The 16,253-nt window shown below is 39.4% G+C and overlaps 1 pseudogene; it reads left to right on the forward strand.

Moving 5' to 3' along the window:
- The first annotated feature begins 6,074 nt into the window (after nucleotides 1–6,074).
- Nucleotides 6,075–6,737, forward strand: LOC101131871 (intraflagellar transport-associated protein-like; annotated as a pseudogene).
- Nucleotides 6,738–16,253: the final 9,516 nt, after the last annotated feature.

Consider the following 16,253-nt stretch of genomic DNA (forward strand, 5'->3'; position numbering starts at 1 on the left):
ACTCACGTCTGACTGTTCTTTTTCTTCCCTCTCAAAAACCTTCATGGATCAGCAAAGCGAGCCAAAAAAAAAAAAATCACCTGAAAAGGAAAAAAAATGCTTCTCAAGCAAAGATGTAAAGAACAGCAGCAAAACTTGGAGGCTCAAGAGAGGAGCTTTGTGGAAATCAAAGCCCAACTGAGAAAGGAGTGAAAGAAAAGGAAAACCTACTGAGAGAGCAGGATCAGAAGACTCTGAAGTTTGAGGTGAGTCTGGCCTGGATCTAGGCAGTGCTTTCTGGGCAATGCCATGGTACTTCAGGATAGGATGGGTGAAAATTAAAGCAAAGTCATAGAGAGGACATCGTTGTCATGTATTATATTCAAACCTAAATAACTGGTTTTTTTTAGTGGTTTATTTCATGGCCTCTAAGTTCTGTTCACAGTGTGTCTTTGGAGAGTTCTGTTAAGATTCTGGTAACTCAAGCATTTATAAAATACTGTTATTTTATAAAGTTATTTATAAAATACTGTTATTTTATAAAGTTATTTATAAAATACTGTTATTTTATAAAGTTATTTATAAAATACTGTTATTTTATAAAGTTATTTATAAAATACTGTTATTTTATAAAGTTATTTATAAAATACTGTTATTTTATAAAGTTATTTATAAAATACTGTTATTTTATAAAGTTATTTATAAAATACTGTTATTTTATAAAGTTATTTATAAAATACTGTTATTTTATAAAGTTATTTATAAAATACTGTTATTTTATAAAGTTATTTATAAAATACTGTTATTTTATAAAGTTATTTATAAAATATAAATAACTTTCCCAGGATTTGTGCTGTTTTGAATTACTCCAGATGATCTCATGGAGCCAATATTAAATGGAGTTCCTAGGTTTACCAGGTGGATATTCTAACTAGGGTTATCTAATATAAGCAGCAATTGGTTATCTTTACCAAGGTTATCTTTTTGTGGTAGTATGTTTCCTAAAACCAGAAACCCTCCTACCCACAAAGATCCTAAGATAGGCCCACACTGACCTAAAATTAGCAGATATGCACACTCAGAAATGCAGGGAACTGACAGCTAATCTAGTGGCAGTTGTCTCCGGGTGAAGATAGCCTGCCCGAACAAGCACACAGCATAGAGAGAATTCTCTTTTTTCTTATCTGGAAGTGTTGATAGCTTCCTCTCACTTTCCAAGTCAAACCAGGATATATTCCTGCTGCAAATATCCTCTCATGATGAAAACACTTTTAAAAGAAAAATATAGACAGTGTTACAAGCTGTTAATATAAAGTCAAATTTTTGAAAAAATGAAGATGTTAAGAAGTTTACCATTTACTTTCCTATTGCTGTATTTTTATAACCAAGTTGAATAACTAAGAAAAGCAAGTGACGATGTGCAAAACACTTAAAACAATTGTACTTCAAAGTCAAAGGAAAAAATTTGTGAAAAACAACCACAATGACTTGCAATGTCTTAATTTTACCCTCTAACTGTTGATATTATAAAATGTATGTTGTTACTATTTGAATTTATTTCCTTTGAATAATAATTTAAAGCAATTTAAAACATTTTTGATACAGCTTTTTTGTTCTGACTTATTTTTATGTCTGTATGCATTTTTCTGTCCTTCACCAAAATTTTAATATGAAAATAGAAAAAGCATCTAATATGGGATATCAGTACCTGGCAAACAAAAATAGAATAAATGTTGGCTGGATTCATTAATTTAAAGTGAAATGTAAACAGTTGTTTAGAATACAGAGGAGAAGAAAAAAACAAATTTGCATTAATCTGAAAAACATTAAAATAAGCTTGTAGGATACCCTTCCTTCTGAAAGTTATAGAAGAATAATTTTACAAATAAGAGTAAATAAGTAGCTGCTTTTCTAGAGAGGGGGCTGAATGGCCGGTATGGGATGCTCCCTACTTTCCCTTAGCTAAATGTGGTCCTCAGTTTGAAGATGTTTCAGCTGATGATATGGCTTAATTAATGGATGGTTCCATGAAACTCAAAGCTGCTGGAGTCCACTGGGCCACTGTGGCCATATGCCCCAAGGATGGCCATGTTTTGACAGACCAGAAAAGGATGCATGGCCTGATGGGCCAAGCTCTACGTGGTAATAATACTTGCGTAGGTATTCCAACAGCAATTCCCTCCTACTTATTTACGTATGGTCCAGTGACTGGCAGATTAATGATTGGACCATTAAGAGCTTCTCTGCAGAGACCAGGAATGTAGAAGCAGCTTATGGACTGGAAAAGACACCTATTCATCACTTGTGTTGACATCTATGGCAGAGGACCATTCAAAAGGGAATGTGGATGGCACTCATGAGCTGACCCAGCATGAGCTCAGAAAATTGTCGCAGTTGCTCATTGGGTTCTCCATAGAATGTGACCCAGAGCCCACCTCAGATGCAAGAATGGGCCAGATCATAAGGACCTGCCCTATGAAAAATAAAAGCCAAAGATACAACACAGCAGCGTGATTTCTGTCAGTAACCCAGGCTGTGCAATGTGATAAACTAGCCTGAATTAACCAGGGTTTAGGACCCACATGAATATGGCAAAATGACCACATCAAACCACTAGTTTCCAGTCACTGATTCTGGTGGTGTTTCACCACTGTTGATGCATGTTCTGAATATGGGACCACCATTCCAGTGTAGCATGTAGACAAGAGAACTACTGCTGTAGCTTTATAAAAGCACCTTTGCATATGTTCAGCAAAATTTCAATCTGATGAAAGCACTGTGTTCACTGCTCAAGCTACAGAGCAATGGACATGTTCCCATGGCATAAGATGGATCTTGCATTTTCCCTATTTCACCCAGAGAAATGGGGTAATAAAATGATAAAATGTGTGGCTCAAGCAGTAACTAGACAAAGATCATCAGGAAGGACTACAGGATGACACTCCTGTCTAACTGATATGGTTTGGCTCTGTGTTCCCACCCAAATCTCACCTTGGATGGTAATAATCCCCACGTGTTGTGGGAGGAACCTGGTGGGAGGTAATTTAATTATGGGGTCAGGTTTTTCCCATGCTGATCTTGTGATAGCAAATACGTCTCATGAGACCTGATGGTTTTATAAAGGGGAGTTCCCCTGCCCATGCTCTCTTGCTTGCCACCATGTAAGATGTGCCTATGCTTCTCCTTTGCCTTCTGCCATGATTTTGAGACCTCCCCAGCCATGTGGAACTGTGAGTCCATTAAACCTCTAAATTACCCACTCTCTGGTATGTCTTTATTAACAGCATGAGAACAGACTAATACACTAAGAAAATCCATTTTGACATTAAATGTGGCACTGCAATTCATGCTGGGAAATACTGAGCTGGGAGGAGGTGGGGGACCAGGGAGTTTCTTGATTGGGCTGTACCTTCAAAATCCCAATCTCAGTATATCCAATCATTCTTTATCTATTTTCCCACAGGAAAGTACTCCCCAAGGGTGGTTGTGATCTGGGCTACAATGGCACCATAATAGGACCTCCCAATTCAAACCTGGAGGCAATGCTACCTTCTGGTGCCTCTCAATGTGGATGGAGAAAGGAGCAACAGAATGTTGAGGAACCAGCATTCCTCTGATCACACCTGGGACTCCAGGCCCCTCAATACAGCTGGGTGATATTATAGAATATAACAAATGTGTTCAACATGTGATCCTCTTCCTGAATTGGACAACCAAGGCCAAAGGATTTGGGTCAAGCAATAAGGGCAGCATGTCCCTGCAGAAGTTGTAACCTTAGGACTCAAATAGACAGCTTGAGTGGCTATCCCAGGCAATCCTCACCCAGATAATTGGATAAGAGTGTCTGCAGCCTTTGAAGGTTTGTGGATCAACAGTAGAGTGAGGAAGCACTAATCTTTCCTCATCTCATTGCTGCAGAAGCCTCTGCCCTGCCTGGCATAACAACACCCTGAAGAGAATCAGCACAGCTACGGAGAGAGGAGATAAACTCAAACAATGCTGCATTTGTCATCCCAGAGTGAAGACTCTCTTGTCCTACAATCTTGTTGTAAGAGAATGACTTGTACACGACAACTTGGATGTTCTTCATGCTTCAAGACCAGTAAGTCTCACTGAACTCACTCGCCACCATAGTGATAGATAACTGAATAGCCTTCAGTTATGTGCTGGCCAAACAGGTAGGTATTACCAACACTTGTTGCTGTTTATACCTTAATAATTTAGGGAATGTAGAAACTGAATTGGAGAAGGAGGGGTGCTCAACTGGGATGGTTTTTAGCTGTACACCTGCATTCTCTCTACACTCATTTTTTTTTACCTCTTTAGTTGGCTTAATCCAAGCACTCATGTTGTTGGTTGAGGACCATTTTCCAGGAAGGCCTGATCATCCTCCTGGGTCTGGTTCTTCCAGTGAACCTGATGAAGTGCTATCTCAAAATGACAAGGAGGCTCTGAAAGCAAACTGCATGCATACAGGTTGTTCAGAGGCACAGCTGAACAAACCCAGCTCCATCTTTCAATTTGAGGCAGGTAGTGGTCTTGTCAGATTTAATAGGTTTTATCTGTCATTTCAGTGTCCCAGCAGGGGTCAGGGGAGGGGTGGACTATTGGGAAAGGTGGTCTCATGTGCACAGCCTTTCAACCCCTTCATGGCCACATAAGAGTGGCTTTGGGCCTGGGACACTTCCTTACAGGGTGATAAGGAGCCCTCATAGCCTTTTGATGGGCATATCACTGTGTTCGGGAGTGTGTCTCTCTATTCTGGTCTTGATACATGCTTTTTGTTCTACTTAAAGTGCATATGTCATATAACACCTGGCCACCCTCACTGTTATATCTATTCCCAATAGGGACAGAATGGGGTGCTTTACCTGTAGCACAAGACGACTGTGTACAGACCCCATCTCCTTGTATTGGCTGTGGAACAAACCCACCGGCCATAGGCACTATTAAAGCTGATCTTGCACTATTTCTATGTGAGTGAAGAGTTGTTCCATCTAATACCTATGTGAGTCATGTGTCTCTGGGCAATTACAATACCTTGCAAACCAGGCAGTGGGAAGACATCTGGGGACTGCTGCTCCTGATGGTGGGCACTCTTACACACTTTTCTATCTTCCACTTAGTGGGACTCCTCCCCTGGAGGTGGTAACAGGTGTCATTTTCTTGACATTAATTTTATGTATCAACTTGGCTAGCTTAATGTGCCCAGTTCTTTGGTAAAACACCATCTAGATGGCACTATATAGGTAGCTTTTAGATGTAATTAATATTTAAACTCAAAGCAGACATTGAGTAATGCAAATTACCCTCTATAATGTGAATGCAACTCAACTCATCAGTTGAAGAGCTTTAAAAAGACAAATGTTCTCTAAAGAAAAAGGTGTTCTTTTCAAGACTGAATTGTAAAAATCCACCCTGGGTTTCTAACCCGCTGCTTTGCGAATTTTGAACTGAAGACTGCAACATCAACTCTTACCTGAATGTCCAGCCTGCAGGCCTGCCCTCTGGATGTCAGACTTGCCAGCCCCACAGCTGATCCAATTCCTTAAAACAAATCTTTCTCTGTCTCTGTCTCTTTCTCTTTTTTTTCTGTCTGTCTGTCCCTCCTCACACATACACACCTGCACACACACACTTCCTCGGGAGAACACTGATTAATATACCATAATTATCAAAGAAATTAGGCACCTGTGTCATGGGAGAGGCAAGGATTTTGAGCATTCTCTATGCTGATGAAAATAAAAGACACAGCTGAAATATCTCCAGGAATTAGTAATCTGTAATCTGGAAACTTGAGGAAAGGCAATTCTCATTATAAAGTGGTAGAGGCCAGTCATGGTAGTTTATGCCTGTAATCCCAACACTTTGGGAGGCTGAGGTGGGAGGATAGCTTGATACAGGAGTTTGAAACCACCCTGGGCAATATAGTCCCCCATTTCAAATAAAAACAAAACTTTAAAAAATAAATAAATATGTCCTTTGTAGGGACATGGATGAAGCTGGAAACCATAACTCTGAGCAAACTATTGCATGGACAGAAAGATAAACACTACATGTTTTCACTCATAGATACTGTGGCCTCGTGAATAGGAATGTCTGCTCATACATCAGGATTGAAAATAATGCATGAAAATCAATTAATCAAAGAAATCTTGGATAAATTCCTTAATTGTCATGAGCAAACATATGATGAAGAATTTCTGAACACTTTTACTCATCTTTCACAGGAGGATCTTGTGTCCAAAAGGGGAGTGTTTGGAACTGATTCTTAGGAAAACATTTTTACCTAAGCAAAAGTTACTCATAAAAATGAGGCTAATGACTACCATCTTAGAAATAAAACCATTTTTCTTCATACTTCATCACAATGTTTGGAAGAACAGGTAGACAATTTCCTAGATTTGGAAGATTTGGACATGGATGAAGAGATTAAACCCCAAATAAGTGAGGATTTGCTGCTGCTCCCAGGAGAAGTGGAGTAGGATGTAAGCACCAGCATTCCTTCCTGTATCCTTCTGTGGCCCAGCCTCCCACCTGTGAAGCGAAGCCAAAGCCTACTGTAAAAAGAATGGACAAACAGATGGAAGAGATATGTGGAGATGAAGCTCAACCCCATCTCACTTGATGAGGAATTCGATTATGACAATGTGACGATAACCTCCAAGTTTAGTCCTGCAGAGACAGAGACCATCAAAGAGCTAGGCAAGCAGAAGAGAAAGGACACCAGCGCAGACTTACAGGAACCCTGTGACTGATTCACAGAGGCATTTTTTTGTGTGTTTATTTTAATTTTGTTCTTATTGAAGTAACATTAGAATAAAAAATAATCCAACTATAAAAAAATAAAATAAATAAATAAAAGTGTCAGAGAACTTGGCCAAATTGTGTTCCAGTGTTTTGTGGAAATTAGACCTTTTGACGATATTTAGCTGAGGGGATTTCTAAACAAAGAATTAAGGTACAGCCAGTTTTCTTCTTGCTACTGTGATAAAATGAAAAGAGACAGATAAATGGAAGAAGAAACAACTAAGCAACTAAAAAAAAGTGACACTTAATGATTTGGAAGATTCTCAGCCTATCCAGATAGCATGCTCTGGACACAGTGACAAGGGGGTGGCTGGACAATCATTTGCTAAAGATATTAGGCATGTGACTCATGAATCCAATCAATCGATCTCAGTAGAAGTCAGGAATAGAGATGTAGTTAGTCAGAAATGATCTGTAGAAGACTTTTTCTGATGGTGCAAACCCTTGTAAATTGCACAAGATTTTTGAGAATTTTACCCAAGCAGAAACATTGCTAGTCTCGAGGAAAAGAGACAGGGACAGGATGAAGTGAAGGAAGAATAACTTTGCAGAGCCACGAATGTAGAGTCCAGCTGGGCTGCCAACATGGGCCCAGAGGACACAGGCCCAGGAGATGGAGCTGTCTTCTCCTTGGCTCCGGAAAGTGGAGCTACCAACCCAGGCCTGAGAAGGTGGGGTTGTTGCCTGGGTGGGCCTGTAGGATCAGTCCACCACCCCAGTGTGGGCCCAGAGAACAGAGCAAGGTGGCAAAGAGGATGATTCTCAAGCTTCAAAATCTAATGGAATTTGTCATGCTATGTTTCTGACTTGCTTGGGATACAAGATCCCCTTCCTTCTAATTTCTTTCTTCTGAAATGAGAATGTCTATCCTTTACCTGTCACCATTGTATTTTGGAAGCAGATAACTTGTCTGTTTTTCCAGGTTCACAGCTGGAGATGAACTTCTCCCCAGCATGATTCATACCTGTAATCTTACCCATTCTTGATTTAGATGAGATTTGGATTTCGAGTTGATGCTAGAATGGGTTAATACTTTTGAGGATGTTGGGTTGGGATGAATGTATTTCTTATGTGAGAAGGACATGACCTTTGTGGGGACTGAGGAAGGAATGTGGTATTTACTTGTGTCAGCCCTGGAAAACAATGAGAAAAGATGTTTGCCCTGTTTTATTAATTTTTCATTGTTTTATAATAAAGTTTTAACTAATCTAGTTCAAAATGCTGCCAGAATCAGAAGTCTCTTGTAATTATTTGTATTTTCTATTCAGAATAATAACAAGTAAATAATTGATATTAGAATGAAATCCAGTACCATTGCTAAAATTATGAAACAAGTCCAAGTGAAACCCCTAAGCTTACTGCCTCTTTATAAAACACATTTATCTTATAGAAACAAGGATTTCTTTCAAGTCACAGAACCATCAAAATGAAACCTAACATGATAGAATGACAATGATGATGACAACAACAGTAACAAATACAAGAGTAAGATGGGCTCATATTCACTAAATCATGTTTTGAGCATTTTGAGTTGGGATTTCCATAGTTGTTCTATGAGATCAAAAGGCTGCGATGCAAAGAACCAAACTCGTATGTGCTGAATGACAACAAAGTAAGCACTTTTAAACATGGATTGCGTTCAATCATTCAATAAATGAACATTGACCGCTGACCACATGCTGGACACTAGGAAAAGGTGATGTCATCAGCAAAACAGCTATGGTTCTTAGATGTTTTTAGTCCAGAAAACAGACATTAACAAGTTGTCATATCAACAAATATGTTTTAATTTCTGATAAGCATTGTAAAGGAATAGCACAGAATGTCACAAGTAAATGTAGAAAAGTGACCTAATTTAGATTAGCAGGTCAGAAATATTTCCCTGAGGAAAGCAGAGTTGAGGTTTTAGTGAGTACGGTTTAGTCAGGAAAGGAAAATAAGTGCCAGGCAGAGGGATTTTGTGCAAAGTTCCTGATTAGGGAATATCTTGGCATGTTTGATCCAGACTGAAAGTTCATGTAGTGAAGCTGAAATAGACTGGGTTTAGAGAGGGACAGGCAGGAACCAGATCGTGTAGAATCTTGCAGGCCATAGTGTGGAGACAGGACTTTTGCCTAAGTGCAATAGGAATATTTTTAGACTTTTGTGCAAAAAAGTGACATAATTCAATTTATGTGTGTGTGTTTTAAATCACTGAGTCTAGCACATGGAGAATGAATTGAAGACCACTGAAAATGATGACCAAGTTATTAAGTCAGCCCTGGGAAGAGGCCTGTCTTCAGCTTCTTATAATGATAAACTTGTTTGTACAAACATTTTTAAGGGCTGAGTGCATGGCACTTGAAAAACAACAACAAACAAAGAGGTGCTGGAAGTCTAAAATAATGATGTTTCTCCCTTATTCCCTCCAAATTGTATACGCTTTCAGACATTATGCTTTAAAATGACCTAGTGTAACGGTTTTGCAGCCAGAAAAGCAGCCTCTTGGGCCAATTCAAGTCTACTTAAAACATTTCCTGAAATATAATTCATATTGAAACTGAAAGCAACAAAGAGCTACCTACATACTAGGCTCAATTCTAGGAAATCAGTTGCTTTTCTGTTCTAGAAAAACAAAAACATGATTTTTTTAAAAAAATCTAAACTTGCAGCACACCACATAAAAAAATTATGCAAGGATAATTAAACCACTATTCTGTTGGGTGCTTCTGCAGACACTCTTTAGATATCACATTCTTCCATTGGGGCCACCTGTGCTTCAAGGTCCAGACAAATTTTATGGCATGTGCAGCTACTGCTTAGATAGGAACTTTCCTAGACTTCTCAAAATGTCTATTCAATTTAAACCCTATGCTTCTGTCTTCCTGTGGTACATTTTTCCACAGAGTTTCCAAAGTCCAGTGTCTGCACTATTTGCAACTGTCATTGTTTTGGCAGACAGTCTCCTCCTCTCCTGCAGCAAAATAGCTACTGAAATAACATATTATAAAAGGTAAAGCTGAGTTTTATTATTTGAACATTTGACCCCAACATGCTTAGACAGGGAAATGCTCACATTTGTAAAACCTCATGATGTGTCTATTGGAGCGGACAGAGAAAATATAAGGATTGAAGTACTAGAGGAAACCTAATAACAAATTATGCCAAATTGCTCTGTGGGAGAATTTTTATTTGCTCCTAAAAGCAAAGTAGTGGGTAGGAGGAAAGAAGATAGAATGAGGAAGAGGATAGAGTGAAGGTAGAAATGCGGAAAGGGGATATTCTTCAGTATAGTGAGAGCTTGAGGGTCCCCTCAATTTGTGATGGGCAAAGGAAACATAGGAAAAACACGGCTGCCCATATGCATATCTTCAGTAAAATCTATTACACCCATATGTGCTTTTTTGATTGTCTTCTATTTGAGAGTGAAGGCTACAGAAGGTGCTATATCCTGCTTTCTCAGATTAAATAATTACCCCAACCATCAGAAAATGAGGTCACCTTCATCATTACTACAATAGTCATACAGCAAGAATCGGCAGTGGCCCAGCGTGGTCTCAGCATGCCCTTGAAACCACCCAAATATTACAGGAAAATAATGAGAATCAGTCCTCAATTTGCTTTTTTTTCCTTTGGGAGGGCATGCAGTTTGAGATGGTATGCTTGAGGTAGAAAATATGTTTTGTTTCAGTAGGTGACTGCTATGGTTTGGATGTGGTTTCTGTCTGTCAAAGCTCATGTTAAAATTTGATCCCGCATGTGGTAGTGTTGGGAATTGAGGCTAGTGGGAGATGCTTAGGTCATGGGGGCAGATCCCTCATGAATAGATTAGTGACTTTCCACTGGGGCCAGTAAATTCTCACTCTTGCAGGAGTAGATTATTTCCCAAGGGCGCAGGTTGTTAAAAAGAGTTTACCTTCCTCAGTATTTCTTCCTTGCTTTCTCCCTCCCCATGTGATCTCTTTGCACACACTCACCCCTGCTTCTTCTTTCTTCCATGAATGGGCATAACACAAAGCTCTCATCAGATACATCTGCCCAACCTTGGCCTTTCTAGACATCAGAATCATTATCCAAGTAAACGTCTCTCAATTGTTTTTTAATGAAACAGGGATTCTGCTGTAGCAACACAAACAGACTAAGACAGTGACTATGTCTTAGTCACTAAGGCTGTGGAAACCTCACAATCATGGCAGAAGGCAAGGAGGAGCAAGTCACATGTTATGTGGATAGCGGCAGGCAAAGAGAGAGCTTGTGCAGAGAAACTCCCTTTTTAAAACCCCTCCGATCTCATAAGACCCATTCAACTATCATGAGAACAGCAAAGGAAAGGCCTGCCCTTATGATTCAATTATCTCTCACTGGGTCCCTCCCACAACACGTGGGAATTCAAAATGAGATTTGGGTGAGGGACACAGCCAAACCATATCATTTCACCACAGCCCCTCCCAAATCCAGTCCTCATATTCAACACCAATTATGCCTTCCCAACAATAGCCCAAAGTCTAAACTCATTTCAGCATTAACTCAAAAGTCCATAGTCCAAAGTCTCATCTAACACAAAACAAGTCCCTTCCACCTATGAGCCTGTAAAATCAAAAGCAAGTTAGTTACTTCTGAGATACAATGGAGGTACAGGCATCGGGTAAATACAGCCATTCCAAATGGGAGAAATTGGCCTCAACAAAGGCGCTACAGGCCCCATGCAAGTCCAAAATCCAGCAGGGCAGTCAAACCTTGAAGTTCCAAAATGATAACCTTTGACTCCGTATCTCACATCCAGGTCACGCTGATGCAAGAGGTGAGCTCCCATGGTCTTGGGCAGCTCTGTACCTGTGGTTTGGCAGGGTACAGCCTCCCTCTGAGCTGCCTTCATGTGCTGGGATTGAGTGAAGCTTTTCCAGGCGCATGGTCCAAGCTATCAGTGTATCTACCATTCTGGGGTCTGGAGGATGGTAGCCCTCTTCTCACAGCTCCACTAGGCAGTGCCCCAGTAGGGACTCTGTGTGGAGGCTCTGACCCCACATTTCCCTTCCACACTGCCCTAGCAGATATTCTCCATGAGAGCCCCACCCTTGCAGCAAACTTCTGCCCAGACGTCCAAGCATTTCCATACATCCTCTGAAATCTAGGCAGAGGTTCCCAAACCCCAATTCTTGACCTCTGTGCACTGGCAGGCTCAACACCACGTGGAAGTGGCCAAGGCTTGAGGCTTGCACCCTCTAAAGCCACAGCCTGAGCTCTACATTGGTGCCTTTTAGCTATGGCTGGAGCAGCTTAGAGGCAGGGCATCAAGTCCCTAGGCTGCACACAGCATGGGGACCCTGGGCCTGGCCCAGGAAACCACTTTTTCCTCCTAGGCCTCAGGGCCTGTGATGGGAGGGGCTGCTGAGAAGACCTCTGATATGCCCTGGAGACATTTTCCCCACTGTCTTGGGGATTAATATTCAGCTACACATTACTTATGCAAATCTCTGCAGCTGGCTTGAATTTCTTCTCAGAATATGGGATTTCCTTTTCTATCACATTGTCAGGCTGCAAATTTGCTGAACTTTTATGCTCTGCATCCCTTATAAAACTCAATGTTTTTAATAGCACCCAAGTCACCTCTGGAATGCTTCGCTGTTTAAAAATTTTATTCTGCCAGATACCTAAATCATCTCTCTCAAGTTCAAAGTTCCAAAATCTCTAGGGCACGAGCAAAATGCCACCCATCTCTTTGCTAAAACATAACAAGAGTCACCTTTGCTCCAGTTCCCAATAAGTTCCTTATCTCCATCTGAGACCACCTCAGCCTGGATTTCATTGTCCGTATTGCTATCAGCATTTTGAGCAAAGCCATTCAACAAGTCTCTAGGAAGTTCCAAACTTGGTACAGCAATTAGAGCATTGTGTTCAGAGAAGAATTTATGGCCAGGGCTCCAGTGCCTCAGAGGTGGGCTATCATGAAACAAGCCAGGGCCAAGTACAAAGAGGTGGTGAGATGCTGAGATGCCATTAACAGTATATGGACTCAGAAATGGGGGACACAGAAGCCCATTCATAAGACATGACTACTCAGTGGGTTATAGGAGCTCAGGAATTAGGTAGGAGTCAATTTGTTGATCTTGCAGAACTACAGTGTGTTGGTCTTCAGAGGCTGAAGTGTTGTCTACAAGTCATAGTGTACTTTGAGAACAAATAGTGGCCTGAGAAAGAGACTGGGGCCAACTGACCCAGCTAGACAAAGTTCAGGTTGAAGAAGGGAACACAGCAGAGCAGGGCTTTGCAGTGAGATCACCTATTCAATATCCCCTTCTGCAGACAAGGAAACTTAAACACTAAATAGACATTTTCTAAGAAAAAAATATTTTTAGCATTTGTAATGTATTTCCAAATACATTACCAGGTGTTACTTAGGTTTTACCATACTTTTACTGCCATCAATAATGATCATATGTTTTTGTATTTCTCTATCAAGAATGTCATGTATCATAAACTTTACAAGTTCTTCACTATTAGGAAAAGTATTTATTTTGCATGTATCTATAAATGGCATTTTTTCTTTACATAAAATTCGACCAGGTGTGGTGGCTCACACCTGTAATCCCAGCACTTTGGGAGGCCGAGGTGGACGGATCACCTGAGGTCAGGAGTTTGAGACTAGCCTGGTGAACATGGCAAAACCCCAACTCTACTAAAAATACAAAAATTAGCCAGGCAAGGTGGTGTGCACCTGTAATCCTAGCTAGTAGGGAGGCTGAGGCAGGAGAATCACTTGAACACTGGAGGCAGAGGTTACAGTGAGCCAAGATAGCACCACTGCACTCAAGCCTGGGTGACAGAGCAAGACTCCATCTCAAAATAATGATGATAATAATAATAATAATAAAATTCTACATCACCAGATCATGTTTTCTATAGCCTTAGGGATGAGAAGCTTGATACTCCTTACATTATAGGTAAATAATAGTCCATTGGAAAACTTTTAATTATCTTTGGACTTTGGAAACTGCACCAGGATAGATATAAATATTTGTCTTTTAAGATAATGTTCTTATGGTATTCTTTAATTATTTTTGGGAATCCTTTTGCTTCTATTCCTCCATCTGGAACTCCTATAATGCAGATAATGCACCTCCTGGATTTATTCTCTGTGTGTTTTCTTTCATGGTGGGTCTATATTCATTTGCTATGCTTTTGAGGAGAATTTCTTGATCTAATTTTCTTAACATTAATCAGTTTTGAGCAGCATTCATTCTTCTCATTCAGTACCTGTTTCGATTTTATCTCCAAATAATTGCATCTTTTCATTTTTGAGACCAGATGATATGGTTTGGCTGTGTCTCCATCCAAATCTCATCTTGAATTACCACATGTTGTGGGAGGAACCTGGTGAGAGGTAATTGAATCATTGGGGTAGGTCTTTCCTATGCTGTTCTCATGATATGTGAATAAGTTTCATGAGATCTGATGGTAATATAAGGGGCAGTTTCCCTGTACAGGTTCTTCTTTCGTCTGCCGTCATGTAAGATGTGACTTTCACCTTCTGCCATGATTGTGAGGCTTCCCTAGCCATATGGAACTGCAAGTCCAATAAACCTCTTTCTTTTGTAAATTGCACAGACTCAGGTATGTCTTTGTCAGCAGTGTGAAAACAAACTAATTCACCATGTTAGTGTTCACAAGATGTTCCTTTTATCAGGAGAGACTTCTCTTTTAATCAGAGCAAAGGTACATCTATTCTCATATAGGATATGACTTAAAACTCCTTAAATAGCTGTCCTGCTCCCAATATTATCTCTTCTTCAATTTGGCAAATTTATCCTGATTGCTTAGCTTAGTCAGGATCTTCTGAACTACTGATTTACTACATGTGTCTAAGTATATATTTGTATGTTTGCTTGACCAGTCTTCTCATATCATTAAGAGTCCAAATCACTTGTCCTAAGTTGAGGAAGCACCACTATATTAGCTTGGTTTAGGTGAACACCATTGTACTAGTGAACTGTGATCAGCGGGGAGATGATCTGTTAGAGACTGTGACTGAGTTAAGTCTCTACCTTGAATTTGTGTCATATTTTACAAATATTGAATATACCACAGGTCATTTGTTTACTCACCTATTTGTTAATTCATTTAAACAGTATTTGTTAACTATCTGTTTTATACTATGTAGTATTTGAAGTGCTAGAGATAATAGCAATGAACAAAACAGGTACAAAGACCCATCACATGAAACTTTCTAAAGGAGCTATATAGGATATAAATAAATAAATAAATCAGCAAAATACATCAGATGATGATAAGTCCCATGGAAAAAAAGAGGGGAGAAATAAAAATTTGAGTCAGAGGAAGAGAGAAGTTTATGAATTTGAGTGTTCATACAGGATACCATACACCATTGATGGGAAAACGTTTGAAAGAAGAGAGTGAGTAGCAGTATATATCTGAAGGAAGAGTTTTGTAAGTACTATGACTAGCATGTGCAACATCTTGGATAGGACAAATCCTGTCAAGGAACAGCAAGAAGGCAGCAGCATGCAGTAGGAAGTGAGGTGCAGAAGAGGTTAGGAGAAAGATTTATTAAGCCAATATTAAGACTTTCGTTTTTAAGGATCTTTTAAAGATTTGCAAGTCATTTGGAAATTTGGGGCATTGCAATTACGTTATCTAACTTACGATGTAAAAAGAACCACACAAAATGCTGAAATAGGGAAAGAGTAGAAGCAGAGAGTCATATTGGCGTTTCCTGTAATCATCTCAATGAGAGATAATGGTGACATACTGGAAAGGTGGCAGGAAAGGGGCCAAAAAGTGGTCAGAGTCTGGGTCTATTTTAAAAGTAGAGGTGTCACTTTATATATATTACATATATATAATTATATTATAAATAATATATTATAATTATATATATTATATATTAAAATTATATATATATTATATATATAATTAGATAACTAAGTACATAGATGTCCAGTATGGAATCCAAATTGTTACTAGAAGTGAAATAAATTGCAAACAGAAAGTAGAGTAGGAATAAAAGTATACCCTAAGTTCACTTTAATAAACTTGATTAATATTGGTATTCTGATATATAAAATAATAAATTCCTGGTTGTCTAGCTTTAATTTCCTTCAAAGCATAGCCTGAAATGCCCAAAATAAAGGCTTGCTTGTAGATGGCTTAATTGGGAATATGATTCTACGGAGCAGAAATGAGAAATAGAATGAAACAGGGAAGGAAGGAAAGTCAATCAAAGAATGGGTTATCAATTCAGCACTGCTGTGATAGAGATGTCAATTCAAATGGAGTCTTGAGAAATGTTACAGAATGCATTTCAGAACCATTCCCCCAACAAGTTGAGAAAGGAAAGAATTTATCCATCAGCTCTCATCTTTTATTGATAAAGTTTGGCTTATGTTTCAATTTTTGAGAGAATGAGTGCTAAGTGTGTTTTAGTGTGAGATCTGTGCTGCAGGATCTGAAAAGCCTCATGGCAAGAA

Source organism: Gorilla gorilla, chromosome 1 (genome assembly GCF_029281585.2).
Source record: "Gorilla gorilla gorilla isolate KB3781 chromosome 1, NHGRI_mGorGor1-v2.1_pri, whole genome shotgun sequence".
In the NCBI taxonomy this organism is placed as follows: Eukaryota; Metazoa; Chordata; class Mammalia; order Primates; family Hominidae; genus Gorilla; species Gorilla gorilla.